Genomic DNA, 16,675 nt, shown 5'->3' with positions numbered 1-16,675 from the left:
ATGAGACATCTGTTCAGGGAAAGCAGAACGAAGGGTGACAGAAGATTTTTTGACTCACTGGATAAACAATACTTGCAAAACAGTGAAAGCATCTGAATTTGACTGAGATGGTGTAATGACAGAGGGGGAGACCTTTGGAAAGAGGGAATAATGCTATCGACTTGGTGCTGGAAATGGGAACTAGAGAGGGAGAGTTCCCACAGTCTTAAAAACTCAGAGGGGAAAAAAAAGAAATTCCCAAGGTTAAGATTTAATTTTCAGTCTTCAAATAACAGAGGAAAGATGTCAGGAGAAATATTACTCAACGTCCAACAGAAATACATTTCTAATTGACTGAGGCTATTCCGCCATTATAATGCTGATACCTGTATTTCTGATTTTGTCTTACCAAAGACTTTTTCTAATGCTGTCAGTTTAAGCAGCACGTGCGAAATACAATCTGTTTTTTCCTGGGGCCAGCATTTTTTCTGGGCTCTGAAAGCACAGCTCTGATACAAATCTACATCTATGTGTGCCTGCTGTATTAGTGATCATACGCAATGGCCTGTCTGCTGTGGGAGATTATGGGGATATTGCAGGCAGGGGGCAAGGGATCAGCCAGGATGTGTACGAACTTCAAATTGCTGGCTACACCCCTGACTGAAGTCTACATAAATTATGTCCACCACATTCCCATCATTTATTTCTTTTGTCATTCCTTCAAAGAACTTGGTCGTATTCTGTCTGACAGGATTTATTCTTGGTAAAACCATTGCTGATCTTCTTTTAATAACCCTTTCTCCTATAAATACCCAGTGCTTTCATCCCTTATGATTGATTCTCATATCTTAACTTTCAGCAATATATCTGAGGACAGCTATTGAAAAGCAAGTTTCATCTGCCAAGGCAAGTATAAAGAAGAACTCAGGTGGCCTCGTGCTTAAATGTCTGTGTATCTATTTATCATCTGCTAAGGTACAAACAGCTCATTATTACAACAACACCCACTAAAGGCGAAAACGGCGTCCTTCACTCAGTCAATTCTAACCAGGAACCCGGTGTCTGGAAATACCAGTTTAACTTTGTTGAACATAAAAAGGAAAACCCAATCCTTTATCACAGACATTTATTTATTTTTTTTCTGTCAGGAAACCGTTTCCCACCCTCTCCATCAATACATGTCTACTACAGCTAACACATACGTACTAATAAATGTAATGGATTTGTTCTAATATAGACTCCCAAATTTTATAGCTTAAAGCTCCAAAAGATAGTGTTTTACCATATATTTGGTTGGTGAGATTTCACGATAAAAGTGCAAGCGGTAATTAAGGCTGTCACATTTTCTAGTATTACATTGTTAGTTACTATTTTATTTCTTCCTATTTTAAAACCTACAGGAAAAAAATATGGTATTTGCTCTTGCTCATACAAATTTGTATGCCTGAATCCACTCTAGAACCAGCTAATGCAATCCCATGTCAGCATTTTGTAGATCTTGCTATTGCACTGATGGAGAAACTTCGGTTAGTCTGGAACTCAGCTGCTGAAATTTTGACAGACACCATGCATGAAAATCACATTACCCTGGTTGTAAAAAACCTTCTCTGGCTACCTGTAAAGTACAGGATTAAGTGTAAAGTCCTAGTTATTAACTTACAAGTCCTTAAATTGACTTGGTTTTGAATACCTCAGAGACATTCTGGAACCATACATCCCCAGTCGTTTTCTTTGGTCTCAGTCAATTGGATTAGTTCTTTTTGGCTGAAGACATTGAGCTAGAGGGCATTTTTAGTGTTTGCTCTCTCCTTATGGAATTCATTAACCATGGAGGTCAGACTAGCTGACTCTCTAACATGCTCTAAGTCTGAATTTAAGGTACACATTTTCAGATTGCTTATTAGGATGCATACAAGTTATGTGTTCCTCTCTATTAGGTTTCTATAGTCTTGTCACAAAGGTACATAGCAGTCAGCATCAGTATTTCAGAGCTAGAATTAGTCTTGTCTGAGGGTTATTTTCCTCTTATGCAATGCAAGAAAAAAACGCTTTTTATTATAGCAAATTCTCCCAATACTTTGCAAGGATCCACAAAGAAGAAACCTGGCAGATGGAAGTGTAACACTCAGACAAGACACTCCTATTTTTAAAGCACAATCTAGATCAATACTTTCAAAAGGGACAGCAGGTGAAATAGAGAGAAAATCTCTTCAATTTTTTGAAGTCTTTAATTCAAGTGGTATGAATAGTTGCTTTTAAGATGTTTCTAACTGCTTTCCTTTTTCTTACCAGTACACTCTTAAAGAAGCTTCCTTACTTTTAAGCTGGTCTCGAACAGTAAACAAGCAATGAATTCAGGCATTAGATTTAATTAAGCTCTAAACTAAATAATTAATAAGACTAGATCAGATCATAATTTTATTGTACTAACATTCTTATGAACCCCTGTGTGATGTGATGCTATTTGCATTCCATAGTGGTACTGCAGGTGGACATCTTCTAAATTATAAAACCAGAACAAACTTAAAAGCTTGACTAACAAGATGCACAGTCTAAAACTGTTTGATACGGCCCTCCCTCTGTGTCCTAGGCAAAATCCTTAGATACTTTCTGAGAGAGGATGATGCAACCAAAAGAGAGGCATGGATGCATATAATCCATGAATTTGCTCCCTATATTGGTATATCATATAGGGAACAATCCCCTATCAGCAGTGTATGAATAACTGTCCTGAGCTTGCATGCCTACAGTTATGGGTAGATGTCATCACTTTAAAAAATAAAAGCTGCTTCTAGAGATATGCAAGACAGATTGGTGAATTTGCCTGGTTTAAATTAGGCTGAGTGGTTCATGATGGTAGAAGGAGGGGAAAGATATTTTAATAAAACCAGCCAAATCAAACCTTCCCTGCCCAATCGACTTTTCACAGAACAGGTTGACAGGGTATTAAAAGCTGTTCCATTGCATTCTGCATGTGAAAAGGGTGCCTAGCATCTAGATTTAATAGAGCCCTAAATAGCTATAGATAATTTATTCTAGTTATAGCTTTAAGTTCTGTTTTTCAGAGAATATGAGTCTTACAAAAATGGTTTCCATGCAAATCAAAACCAGCTGAAAGCTTGCCAAGGCCAAGATGTAATTTAAGATGGCATTTAAGCTGCTCTGTCTTTTCTGTCTCTAGAGATATCATCATAAAATAAAAGAATTCATCAGGTAATGTTTTCTTCATTATTCAACTGCACAATTCTGAAGTGAAAAAGATAATTAGACATACAGTGCTGTCGACACAGTTTATGAGGAGATTCAGATTAATTAGCTATGGTAAAAGGTTTTTATATAGTCATAATTAATTTATATTTCAAGAAAAAAGGCAAACAGACAGTACACAGATTTTAATATTTTTCTCCTCTGACAGATTTATCAAAGTAATTCTGAAGTTCTGTTGAACCCACTGCACTTCATTGTTACTTTATAAAACAGGAAAGAGAGATCTAACAGCATAATTAATGTTGACTTTTCTGGGAGTCAGACAGCTTAACACTCTCACACCACTTTGAAAAATGCGTATTTTCTCTGCCAAACCAGCAAATGAACCACTGTGACTACCCACTACAACCCAACTGCATGAGGTGTTGAATTTACACTGAATCAGCAATGCAAACTTTGGATGTGTCACATAAATTGCCTTCTAAGTTTTATCATACTTACTTCTATCAAATTGGCCAAGGTCAAGATGTGATTATTCTGTATTTCATTTACTTTTGCATATTGAGTCTTAGCTAAAAGACTCAGACATTTTGTTTTCAGAAACGTTAGCTCTAGACGGGTGCTCACACTCAAATCCGGACTCCCTAATGGACCTCACAGCCTTCGTGTTGACTTACACCTTGGTTAACCCTGGAGTGAGCCAACCAAAGCAGCAGACAAAGGGATGGGTTGATGCAAACTTAAGACTTTCCACTGTGGGTAGAAGAAATCCAAATTGTCCAAACCACATGGTACAGGAAAACTGAGCCTATATTCAGTCACAGTTAACAAAGACAAAGGAACTTCTTCCGTAAATGACTGCAGAGATTAATTTAAGGCAAATAAGAAAACCTCACTGATCTCTGAGACAATCTTTAAACTGCATCACTGCCTTTTCAGGTATGGTAGCCATAGCACCTAAATAATTTAGCAAAATACCGATATAAAGTAACTTGGCTCAAAGATGTTTTCTGAAACAGCAGGATTATGAATTCCTGTTTGGATATGAGGCTGAAGGGACAAGGACACGTGCAATCGCCAGATACCGATCAGAGATTGCTATTCACCTCCTTTAAGCACTTATTCTGAGAGAGATTTAGAGGTAAAGCCTCCTCTTGGGACGTACTTCAACAACCACTGGAGATGGTAGAAAGTCTTTCCAATATAATTTGGCTCGGTCCTTTGAAAATGTTCAGGTGGCACTTGAGCTGTGAGCAGAATCAGAAGGACTGCCAAAAAAATTGTGTCATCCCCTGTTTCAGCAAGAACCGTAGTGATAAAAATTAGCTTTAAAATCCTAATCTGCAGGATCCCAAGTACTGTCCATTCAATTTCTGGTTAAGCTTATTTGATGCAGTATATTATTCAGAATGATTTGGAGCTATAAGAAGTGTTACAATAGTGAAGATTCCTGAATAAATAATTCTCAATTAAGTGTTAGCACCTAATTATATTAACTTATAGTAATTACTGATTCAATTACGAAATTGAAGATTAACCTGAAAACGCAGGCTGGCTAATTTATTTTTATGATAGCTATTCATTAATAGCACATGTAGTTGGTCTTCTCTGGGCACAAGCAAGGCAAGGGTTATTTTCTGACCACAAAACCTACCAAATTGTGTCTGAAACAATATTACATTTTATTTTATAATCTTGTGTATCCTGCACAGCAATAGCAGAAGAAACATACAGAACTTGATATTTGTCTTTTTTTTTTTCCAGTCAAAATTTGCATGGGGTGTTTCGCATCAGAATTTGACTTTTATAGTAAGTAAAAACAAAACAGAACATTTACTAATGTAATTGTGTTTGTATTTTGTCTTGGCAAAAGTAAAGTTAGAGATTGTTTTATGGCTCACATTTGGGTAGAGGGGAGAATAGGTTCAAGCGCCAGTCTAAATGGTTTTAGTTAAGTACTTAGGAAAAGCTTTTGAATATTAATAACAGTGAGGTGGGGGAATTGGTTGTCCAAATTTGCTGTGAAACTTTGAAGATCTTTAAGAACAGTGTAGAAAAGAGTAAGGTGAAGATGACATAGGTAAAACTTCCTGTGGGTCAACTAGATGAACTCCTGAAATTCCTTCTAGACCTCATATTTTATGAAAGTGTGTAAAATAAGAATTTAAGCGTTTGACCTCTCATATAATCTCATGATTATATATTTTTTTAAGTGTAATAAAATATAAGAAATTGAAAATTAACATTTTTAGAATATTTAGCATAGCAGAATAACTCTGCTAACTTTCCATATTCCATGACTAACAAGAGAGTTTTTTCTCACATATTTATACTTTAAAATAATTTCACTAAAAATGTAACAGCTTGCCTTGGAATCTTAAACAGGTGATTTCTCCCAAGTCAAATTTTCTGTGATCAATTACTAATTGTGTTACTTAGAATAAATATCGCGAATCTAAACTACAAAGATACCATGCTGTATTTGTACGTAGTGCGTGTCACATATTTAAGAAGTAACAAAGCAGTAAAGATTACTTCACGTGTACAGATTATGTATTATTTGTTAGTGTGTCACTTCCAGTATTCTTTCTTTTCCAAGTGAAAGTATAAAAAACATGTGATTAGCTATGACAATTTATGTGTTAGCTTTTACCCAGATAAATGTCAGATTTAGATAATCCTACGGGATCTATGCTTCAAATGCTTAGAAGCATGACTCTGGAAGTTTAAGAAAATATATACATACATATTATTGAGATTAGTATACCCAATATTACAGTCCTGCAATAACAATGTGTGGGGCAGGATTGAGTTTAGCAACCATCTCCAAACATTTCCTATGTGAATTACTGGAAGCCAAGTGTATGGTAAAGTGAGTGGATTATTCAGTACAGAAGACCATTAAATATATAATTTCTCTCTAATCCATCTTGTTCCTACCCTATAAATATACATATATGTAATAACATACATATATATATATTTATATATACACTTTTCGATCTCATGAGAAAGTGTATTTGTAACTTTCAGGAAGATAAAATATAATGTACGTGGCTTCCAAGAGTGACTGCTCTTTTGAGGAAGACATGAATAATTCTTTCTTTTTTTTTTTTTTTTCCCAATGCATGGGTTTTTGCACAGCTAATTAGCTTTTTCTCTCCTATTCAATTTTGTTTATATTTTTCTCATTTTAAGTACAAAACAACTATACAGTGTTCCGACAAATAAGCTTCATTATGAATACCAGTGACTTAAATGGAGAATTAAAGGTTTTGCAAAGCCCTAAGAAATGGTTACATTCATTTTTTTTTTTTCCCTGTCAATTGTTGACAATCGGCCCTGGCATTTATTTATTTATTTATTTATTTTGGTCTTGCTTTTCCCATCACAGCCTGGAACTGGAAAGGTATAAAAGAGGTAAAGATGATGAAAAAAAGTGGAGGAAAAAAAAATTGAAATTCTTTGCACAACCTCAGAGAGTTTCATTTGAGTTTTGGGTAAAGATGGATTGTTTCACATTTAAACAGAAACCTGACACTACCCAACCTAAAAAAAAAAAAATGTTATATAGATGTTCAGTTTCTTAGTAACACTTTCATCCTGCTCTTCTCACTTCATGACCCATTTACTCCATGCTTCCATTATTTCCAAAAGACTTAATTTATTACCCTACACCTTCACAAACACAACTTAAGATTTTTTTTTTTTGTTCACGACTAAGAAGTTGAGTGCAAGCTGAGTGCATGAAATGATTGTAGGAGAAGAAATCAAGCTTTCCAATACGAAACAGAATTTGACATTGGATGTGCAGAAAAAGCAGTGTGAACAGCAAGGTTAACGTGTGTACTTGAGTCTTCCTTTTCCCGATGCTGCTGGTTAACTCCCAAATACAATTACACACCTGTCTGCCAAATAAGCACAGCTGCATAGATCTTCCTGCTGATCCAACCATCTGCAGAATGCAGCAGCCAGTTGAAGAAATCACTTGCATTCTTAAGAAAAAATACTTAGTTTGCCAAATGCTGTCTGCAACTCAAAAGAGGCATCCATTCTTTGGCCTTCATGATTTACAGCGCTGGATTCAATTTGAGAAAAAAAAAAGGCAAATTTTCATTTGCCCTAAATGGACAGCCAGTTTCAGTTTTTCTGAGGTTCATTAAGGTTCTGATGCAAACCAGACTGTTTTTTATTCATGCACCAAAATAGACAGGCTTGAAGAATCGGCCCCACTGATATCTAATCATAATGAATCTCGTTCAACCCTCTAAATATACACACCAATTACTTTACATTTTGCACAGACTAGGCTATCCCAAAGAATCCCAATGTGTTTTGCAAAAATAATCAACAGCAGGGCATGTCAACTTCCACTACAACCATTGTACTAAAATAATCAGCACTTGCCAATATGGTGTAAATGCTTAAAACAAAAGTGAAGTATTAGTTATCTGTCTAGGGGGCAAAGAAGATTGTTTAACTTGGTATTGCTCAAGACTGAACACTGGGGTTTACAATCCAGTTCTTATTATTGCGTTCCCATGGCATCTTGAATGGTTAGTGTCCTTCAGCTGCATTATGCATGATAATGTTTGGTTGGGTGACTACATCAGAATGGAGGGTGCTATACAGTGACTAAGTGTGGGGTTTTTAGGAGAGTTCAGGTATTCTCCCAAATCCTCATTTGTTATAGTTAAAAGCAAAGCAATTTGGGGGTAGGTGTAGGTAGGCCGGCTGAAGCATCTACAGCATCCAGTGACTGCTCACACTGTGTCCTTACTGATTTTAGCTTTTAGGGGATTATTAGGAATCTAGCTACGGGCAGTCCTCTGGGTATCACTTGGCATATTCCTCACATGCTGCCTAAGGTGAAATGAGTTGGCTGTTGTATGCCGAGTCCCAGAATCTTGGAAGAATCTCAGGCTGGTCACTCAGGCTCTCCATATGGGCTGATACCATAGTAACCCAACAAAGACTATTGCAGGATACACTAAGGCATCTTAAACACAGCACAAGGCATTACAGCTAGAATTCATAATGATGTTATGGTTCAGGAATTTTATTTTGTGAAACAATAAATTGTGTTTACTTTCCCTGGCTATAAAGGAGGAAGGGAGAATTCCTGGGTTGCTCAAAAAATGTAAAGCAGGATCAGCAGCAAAAGATGTTGAAGTAGCAGCGTTTCCCTGAGAAGCAGCCAACTTAGAAGTGGAATATGGATTAGTGTCAGCAGCAGCAGCAGCAGCAAGAGCTGCACAGGCAGTCTGATGGGGCACTTTCCTCGCACATCATTCTGCGGCTGTACAGCTGAGCCACTCAGAAAATCACAGCTGAAAAATTTTGTCCAGAACTATCAAGCAGATTTGCACCCTCTCTACACTCTGAATTTTACAGGTTACTGAATAAAGATGAATGAATATCTTATATGGCAGGTATAATTTTGATCTTCATAAAATAAACATGTAGTTCCACCACTGCACACAGAAATGGCACGAACTAGAGTTTGATGTGCCATACAGTATCTTTGCAGAAGTCTGTAATCTCTTGTTGGATGAGGAAAATAAAAGCTCTTTTTAACCAATCCACTCAATCTTTTCTTCAAATTCTGTTTTAACTGTGAAAACTGCATCTGGAAAGTCTCTAACATGTTCATATATAACTGGGAAACGATTAATTTTATTTTTAATGTGATTTTGTGACTACCTAAATAGTCTAATCAATTGTAAACTAACAAGAAATATGTTAGAAAACAGTCTTACACAATTAATTCAGCAGTAGCATTAACTTCTGTCTCTATATTTAACTGGCTGTATTCAACAAACATTCAGGGAGGTCACGTATCTACTTCTCTTGGTTGAAATTGGCCAGTAAGTTTAAAAACCATGAAGGCATTGATTACGGGATGACTGAAAGTCTTACTGAAATCATCATTTTTCTTAAGAAAAACAAAAGACCAACCAGTTTTTATACTGTAAAGTTTTTCAAGTGGTAAAAGATGCTTAAATTTAAGTTGCACAAGCTCAATAATGTATTTTGTAGATTTTAAAACATTCTGGGTAAGCATTGGGCAAATTTACATCCAGAAATTCTGCAAGTCTCAGTTTACCTTCTAAGATGTCTCAATGCAGGCACCTGAAATAGCAACTACCAGAAGAGACAGCAGACTTTTGAAAATATAAGCTTCTATTTCCAAACCACAGGATGTTATTATTCTTACCAACTTTCAGACATGCAAAAGCCTTAGTTATTCACCACACATACTCAGAACCACATCAAGTTTCTTTGCTCTTGTTTAGATTGAGTTGGTTTCTCAGCGTCTTCATTTCTGTCACTTGAGGCTGCCCGTATGTGTCCTTTTGTGTTCTTTATTAACATTCAAAAAAAGTTGCAGAATTCAAAATAATAAGTGAGTTTTTCAACAGGATTATCTCTAGTATTTACCATTATATTAGCATGAAAAGACCTCCCTGCTATCTAAGGAGTTGGCAATTCTTAGTTTCATAAAAGACTTCTGAATATTGAGGACCTTCTTGTGTTCTCCTTCTGCTTAAAGGGAAATAGTTTTCTAGAGAACTATGAAGAGCATTGGTTTATGAGATTTTAAGGTACAGGCACAGTATGAGATTGGTCCTTATTCCTAGACTGCCCATTCCACAGTATACCATGGCTTTTAGGATGTAGCATGTCCTGGGAGTAGGTGAAAAATAAGACAATGACTAACTTTAATACTAACAAACAGCTCTGACCAGAAAGTTCCTCTACACTAGTAGATTATTTATTTATGCTACTGGGAGACATGTCAAGCTTTTTATCCCCATCCTACAGATGGAAACACTGAAGAAACAAGACTATATGGCTTAACAAATCTGTGGGTGGTATCCATACCAGAAGCAGGAGTTCATAAATTCTAAATCAGTTCTTAGGCTACTGGCCAGTCATCTCAAATTGTGATCATGAGCACTAGTAAAAGTAAAATTGTCCATACAGTCCTAATAACTATGCATTTAAATTACAATTTGTTATTAAATTTAATCTGAATTCCGTATGCGTAATAAAATATAGGTCTGCCCCAAATATGTTTATTATAGCAGACTGCAATTTTTAATTTCCTGACACTGTGGATGGTTATTGTGATCCCTATGTCTTTTAATATGCCCTAAAGATGAGTGAATCAAGATGAAAAAATACATGAACCATAGGCAACCTCTTCATACATACTCTCTGTGCTATTCATTTCCTAAGGATTGTTCTATATGAGGGAAATTCTCTATACTCTATGTATGCTGTAGAAGGATAGATCTGTTTTCCATCTGCTACATTCCCCCCACCTCTAAACGGTACTCCCCCTGTTGGTATAATCAAAAGATGGCCATTTGTCCACAAAAATATAATAAATGTCTACATTCATATATTTCATTCTATATTTTCAGCAAAATACACAAAAATTGAACATAATTGTTAGATATTCTTAAAAAACGAATTAGGCCTTAACAGTTAGCTACCTTATTTTTTTCTAATATTCAACAAACTCTAAGAAAATCTCTTTTTATACAATCTTTTGGATATGTCATTTGCTATTTATATTTGATGGCCTTAAGGAAAAAAAAGTTACAAAAAGGTATTAATGCAAGTAGATAATAAAGCTGCATTCTATAAATCTATAGCAGCTTACAGTAATCATTAAAGCATGCAAAACTCTTTCATCTATTCAAAAATATGCAGTGCACAGAATGCCTGCTAAGGTGCATGACAAGTCAGAGTTAAATATATATTAATAAATGAATTAGCTTCATAAATAATAGCCATAATGACATTTTAGGAGACAATAAGTCTGAGGATTGTCAGAAAATGGTTGATGTATGAGCTTCACGTCTCAGTGATTCTTCAAAATGAATAGGCTTTGCAAGATAGTTCAGACCCACGACCAGCCTATTTCCTTGAATAATTTACTTGTTGTCAATTTGTACAGCCACATTACACATGCAAATTGTGCTGCCTGTGCAAACACCACTTGGAGATGATAAAAACAAATTTACGAAGGCTATAGAGGAAGGATTTATTTCACTTTCTCGCCCAGGTCAAGCAATACATGTATCTGACGATTGTGTGTACCCAATTTTGTTGTAATTATATCAGCAAATTATTCTTTATAATCTTATTATTTTTAGCAGTCTCCTTGTGCTTGGGATAATTAGCTTTCTTCACTCAGTGTAAAAACAATTCAACTTGCCAGCTAGGCAGGGCACAGCTCCATTATCTGTTTTGGGTTTAAATTTATTCCCTATATTCTTGGACACTTTGTGTAAATTAAAAATTTCATAGTCCCTAATACTGTACACGCTGTTCATTCAGTGATGAATTAAGGTCCCTAAACCTCTACGTTTGCTATTAGATATCTCACCCACTTTATATGTTAATCTGTGCTAATGAATTCCACAACCCCTAGCCACAGCGAGATGACTAAAATTATTACCACTTACAGAGATATGCCTTTTTCATTTAAAGTTCAATTCAAATTGCTCCCATAAACAGTCTGCCACACAAAGATACCTCCTTTAAAGAAGAGTTACTTACCTGTAAGTAGAGTTCTCTGAAGGTAGTATTATCTTTGGATACACATTCCTCAGACACGTGGCCTCTGGTTTGTGGCACGGGGGAGTGGATCCACCCCTTGATAGTTCAGACTTTTTCCTTAAGGCACTTCATTACCTCTGCAGCTCCTGAGCCTCAAGGGTTATTCGTGCCAGATCCTGGCAACGTAACTGCCCGTTGCCTTCTCGGTAGGCCTTGAACCCGGCTGAGGAGCCAAGAGGCTCTTCGGAGAAGAGGCTGTGCTGCCGACAGAACGCCTGCACAGCAGCTTTGTACTGAACAAGTTTCAGGTAAGTGCTCTCCCTCTCAAAACAGCCACCTACAATCCTGACATTCATGGGAAGAGTAATAAACCCTGTGAAACAAACAGAAGTCTACAGGAAGCTTACCTGGGTAGCACAGCTATAGTCGCTTGGGCATCAGCTTGCCCATGGTGCAGCTTCGTGAACCTCACAGACAGCCCGGATACACAACCACAATTTTGCTACTCTGAAACTCGTAAATTACTCATTAAACATTACAGTTTCCCCAATAAAGGAAAATAGCAATACCCTCTGCTGAGCAATTGTGCTTCAAACCAGTAGAGGGCATTGGTACTCATACGGCCTAAATAGGTTTGTTACTTTTGCTTGAAAAGTCAGATGTTTTTATATAAAGGAAACAATAGCAGATTTCAAATACTCTTCAGAGTAGCAAAACTAGTCCTTCAAAGTTAAATCAGTGCAAAATAAAACTAAAAAGATCAAGATTTTCATAATACTTTTTAATTATATAGACCTTTATTGAAGTACAAATACAAAACTAATTTTGAACCAATGGCCTTGAAAAGTAAATAAAACTGAGTTGTTTGCTCCACAAACCAGAACAAGGAGAGGTAAAGTGACTTGCTTCAATGCCATATCTGAGTGCAACATGAAGGAACTCCTAGCTGTAAGTCTCACTATTGCGCTTCTAAATCATGTTTAAGTTAATACACAAAGGAAAACTCTTGAAGAAGTCAAGCAAACTGCTTTCTGACTCTTCTTGGGTAAAAACAATCAGGTTATAAATATTTCTTTTAGTGATATGACAGAAGAGTGCTTCTCTTCTATTGATGGAGCAGAGTAAATGTGTCCAGGACTTCAGTACATTATACAGAGCTCGTGTCCATTACAACAAAATTGGAACTGATGTGGCTGGATCCCTGAGATTTGTGCTATAACAGGAGAAGACCCTAAAATAAGGGTGATATCTTCATTGTAGATGATATGTAGATGAAGATATGTAGATGAATACATGACTGCGGGTCGCATAGAAACATATGCTATATTCAAAGTAACTCATGTAGTTGTGGCAACACAGGAGTCAGGTCAGGAAGCAGCCATCAGGTCCCAAGGAGACGAAGAAGTGCTATGGAACTGAACGAGAGCGGACATTCAGGCCCTCATTGCCCTGCCACTACAAGTACCCAAACAAGTCAGCTCAGGGTTAGGAGGTACGTCTACAACACTTGTGTTCAGTGCACTGTTCCCCATCCACAGCTTCAGTATCACCGCTTTCAAAGCCAAATCTGACCTGCTATCGAATCAGTTCCTGGACTGTCATAGTATTCAACAGCAGCATTCGGAATTAATACACCCAATTTATAGGACTGAAAGCTGTGGTGTCTTCATGATTTGAGCAGATATCCCTAACTGAGGGGAAGGTAGCATCTGTTATGAATACGGGCCCATCAAAAGAAGGCCTGACAGTTTTGGCCTTCCAATTCAGTCAGCAGACAGTCTCTGTCAATGCCCTGAACAGTCCAAGTGGGATTGAAACCTTCAGAGGTTATGACTGCTGAGAAAGGCTGATGAAAGCTGTGGAAGCATTTTAAATTCTATCTTTGAGGAAATAAGCTGAAAATATTTTGCTCATTTCTCACAGGAAGACTGTGGTTAGGATGATAACTGAACGTAGATCATCCAAGCCCATTTTTCTTCATTTTCCTTCAGAATAGTACTCTTTGTTACATCCTTTTCCATTTTTTGCTTAGTATCCTTGGGACCATGGGAATGAGAATGTAATAGGACTTGGGCCTTAGATCGACTGACTAGCGACAGTGCCTAGTACACGAACCAACTGAATGCCTGTGCTGCCAATTTGTGCTCTTTGTGCTCTCTTGCTGCACACTCTTGGCCTACTCCAAAACTAAATAGGCCAATGAAAATCTTTCCAACAACTTTAATAGGCTTCCGATCAGGGCTCAGGCAAGGGCTTGTGTGGGTTAAAGTCTTACGTTCGATGAGGTAAAGAAAGCTCGTGTTACAAAACATCATTGCTACTTAGAATATATACTATAGAATATTTACTAATATACTTTAATGTACTGTCTTAGATAACATTCTTTGGAGATTTCCATTAATTTTCTCTACGATGGTTCTTGTAATGTTTGTTTAGCAAGAATTAATTTGGTTCTTATATGGCACAGTATGTGAAAAAAAAACTCTTTAATCCTTTTAACTGACTTTAAATGCTCATTTGAATATAATTATTTAAAGGATTAATAAAAAGTATTTTTAAGTTAGCTACGAATTAAAAGTTTGGGAAAAAAACAGGTTATTTTATTGTCTTTACATCTCTTTTTAAAATCATATTAATTTTCCTTTCCAATACTATTTTATTGTATTAAAATATAATCATGCTAGAAAAAATTCTCATTATGTTAGCAAAAATGAATACAAGGTAGATAGTATACTAACACAATGACAGTAATCTGCTAATACAATAAGGCCTTCCTATTATGTTTAAACAAGAATTCAGTTCTTGATCATTTTTAACATATTTCCAAAACAGTGTCTCAAAAGGATAAGAAGTAGCGTATTTCCATGCTTAAGGAAAAGTTCTTGATGTCCTCATTTACTGCTAAAAACAAGAATCAGTTAATAATGCATAAATTATGTTGTAGCAAATTCTATTTCTGTATTAGGAAACCATTTGCATATACTTTGTGGAAATAAGCATGGATATGATTACTTATGATTAGCTAATCAAGGCTTCCAGCATGTGTCCGAGAAAACACTTCAGGCTTCCACCGTGTCATGAAGTCCAACAGTTCATGCTCCAGCCAGACTGAAGGAGAGAATTTCAGTCTCGGAACCTGCCCTGGGAAACAGGCAGCTACATGGGTGTTAGCTCTTCTGATATTTGACAAATTTGACTACTGTTGTTAAAGTTACTCATTAAGAGAGTGTTCCAGAAAGACCCAAAGCAATACCAAGTTCTGTAGATCATAATATTTTTTACCCAGAAACTATCAGAACGTTCCCCTTCTGTGCTGCTACAGAAGGTGTGGATAATTCTTCTATCCAGGCTTCTATAGCCTAGAGGATATTTTATGTCCCATGTACAAGTCCTGGGTATGGTGCACACTGCAAAGGTGGTGGTACTTTGAGACACCATCCAAACACTTCCCAAAGGAGTACAAGTAGCACCTGAAGCACAGACTGGTTTTCTGAAAGAATACAGGATTCCTATTCTCAAGCAAATTTGCTTGAGACTACCTCATCATGAGACTACCTCAGGACAGCATGGACTAAAAGTACCGTAGTGCTATAGACTGATTTTTGGTTACTCCACAGTATCAATAGAAAAACCAGCCCACAGAGCTTCTGTGATCAGCTGCTGAGCAGACCGTCTATTTTTCCATACAGAGATTCTTGTAGCAGGAACCTGATATTCCTGTTGCCAAAAGACAATACATCTGACCATATTAAATATCAATTCTTATTAGAGAACCTAACCTATAATGATTGGGACTCAAAGTATCATCTGTAAATATCCAACATCAGAAGGTAAACGCAAGGAACACAGAAATATAGAAAATTGCCTAGAACCTGGCAATTCATAGAGATCCTGAAACATTCAAATTACACTTGATGTTATAACTAATTGCAGTAGGCCTTCCTTCAAGTAAGTTTCAGTAACAGCATCAAAATATTTAGACCATAGTGTCTGTGTTGGACTAATTTGGTGTTCTATAGGAATTTCAGAGGCATGGCTTGTTTCATTCATAATAGTCATTGTTGGCAAGTCCCCAGGATGGGAATTTAAGTGAGAAAGGAAGTTAGATCAGCTAACCAAAAGGCAGTAAATCAGATGATTTGAATATTTGTTAGACAGAAAACTGGCACAAGAATTTTCCTCACTGAATTCAACACTGAAGCAAGTTTTGGACACAGTATCAGCCTTCACAAAGTTTGAGGTAGGGACCTGGGTGCTGGTCACTAGGCAGTGCTCCCTCCTCCTTTCCTTCCCCACATAAAAAGACCCTGTACGCATTGTTTCAACAGCAGCAGCAGCAACAAAACCAACCATTTGAATACAAATGCTTCTGGACTGCTGAATGCCAGGCAGGAGCTCTTTCCAGATCTTTTCTTATAGAAGAACCCGTGAGAATTCAGAATTTGTTGTGGGAAAACCAGTGAATATTCTGAAATTCAGCTTTTTAAATTATATTATTTCATTTGTGTGGACTACCTCTGTCAAAGTGTGTGCCAGAAATTGGATTGTGGATACCAAATTAGGAGCACAACTTTTAGATACAAATCGTGTCATGAAACGAAGCTTACCCTTTTAAAATGTATCCCTTACAAACATGTAAATTTACAGGTCATAAAGATGTCCCTAACCTTTCAATTTTTGGAGGGTTCTAAAATTAGTTCAAACTAAGAAAATATGATGCAGCCTAATGGTCTAACATCTAGGTAGAACAAATGGTAAATGAATTTCCAATATCAATATATTTATCAGTTACCACTTATCTGTATACCAAATACAATCAATTATTAAATGTAAATAAAATAAATCTCTTAAAAATTGATTTCCCAGATGAGAGGAAAAGCTAGTTAGCAAGCTGAGTGTGAAATTTACATGTAGT

This window comes from Anser anser (genome assembly GCF_964211835.1).
Source record: "Anser anser genome assembly, chromosome: 7".
NCBI lineage: Eukaryota > Metazoa > Chordata > Aves > Anseriformes > Anatidae > Anser > Anser anser.
This window is presented reverse-complemented; position numbering follows the sequence as displayed.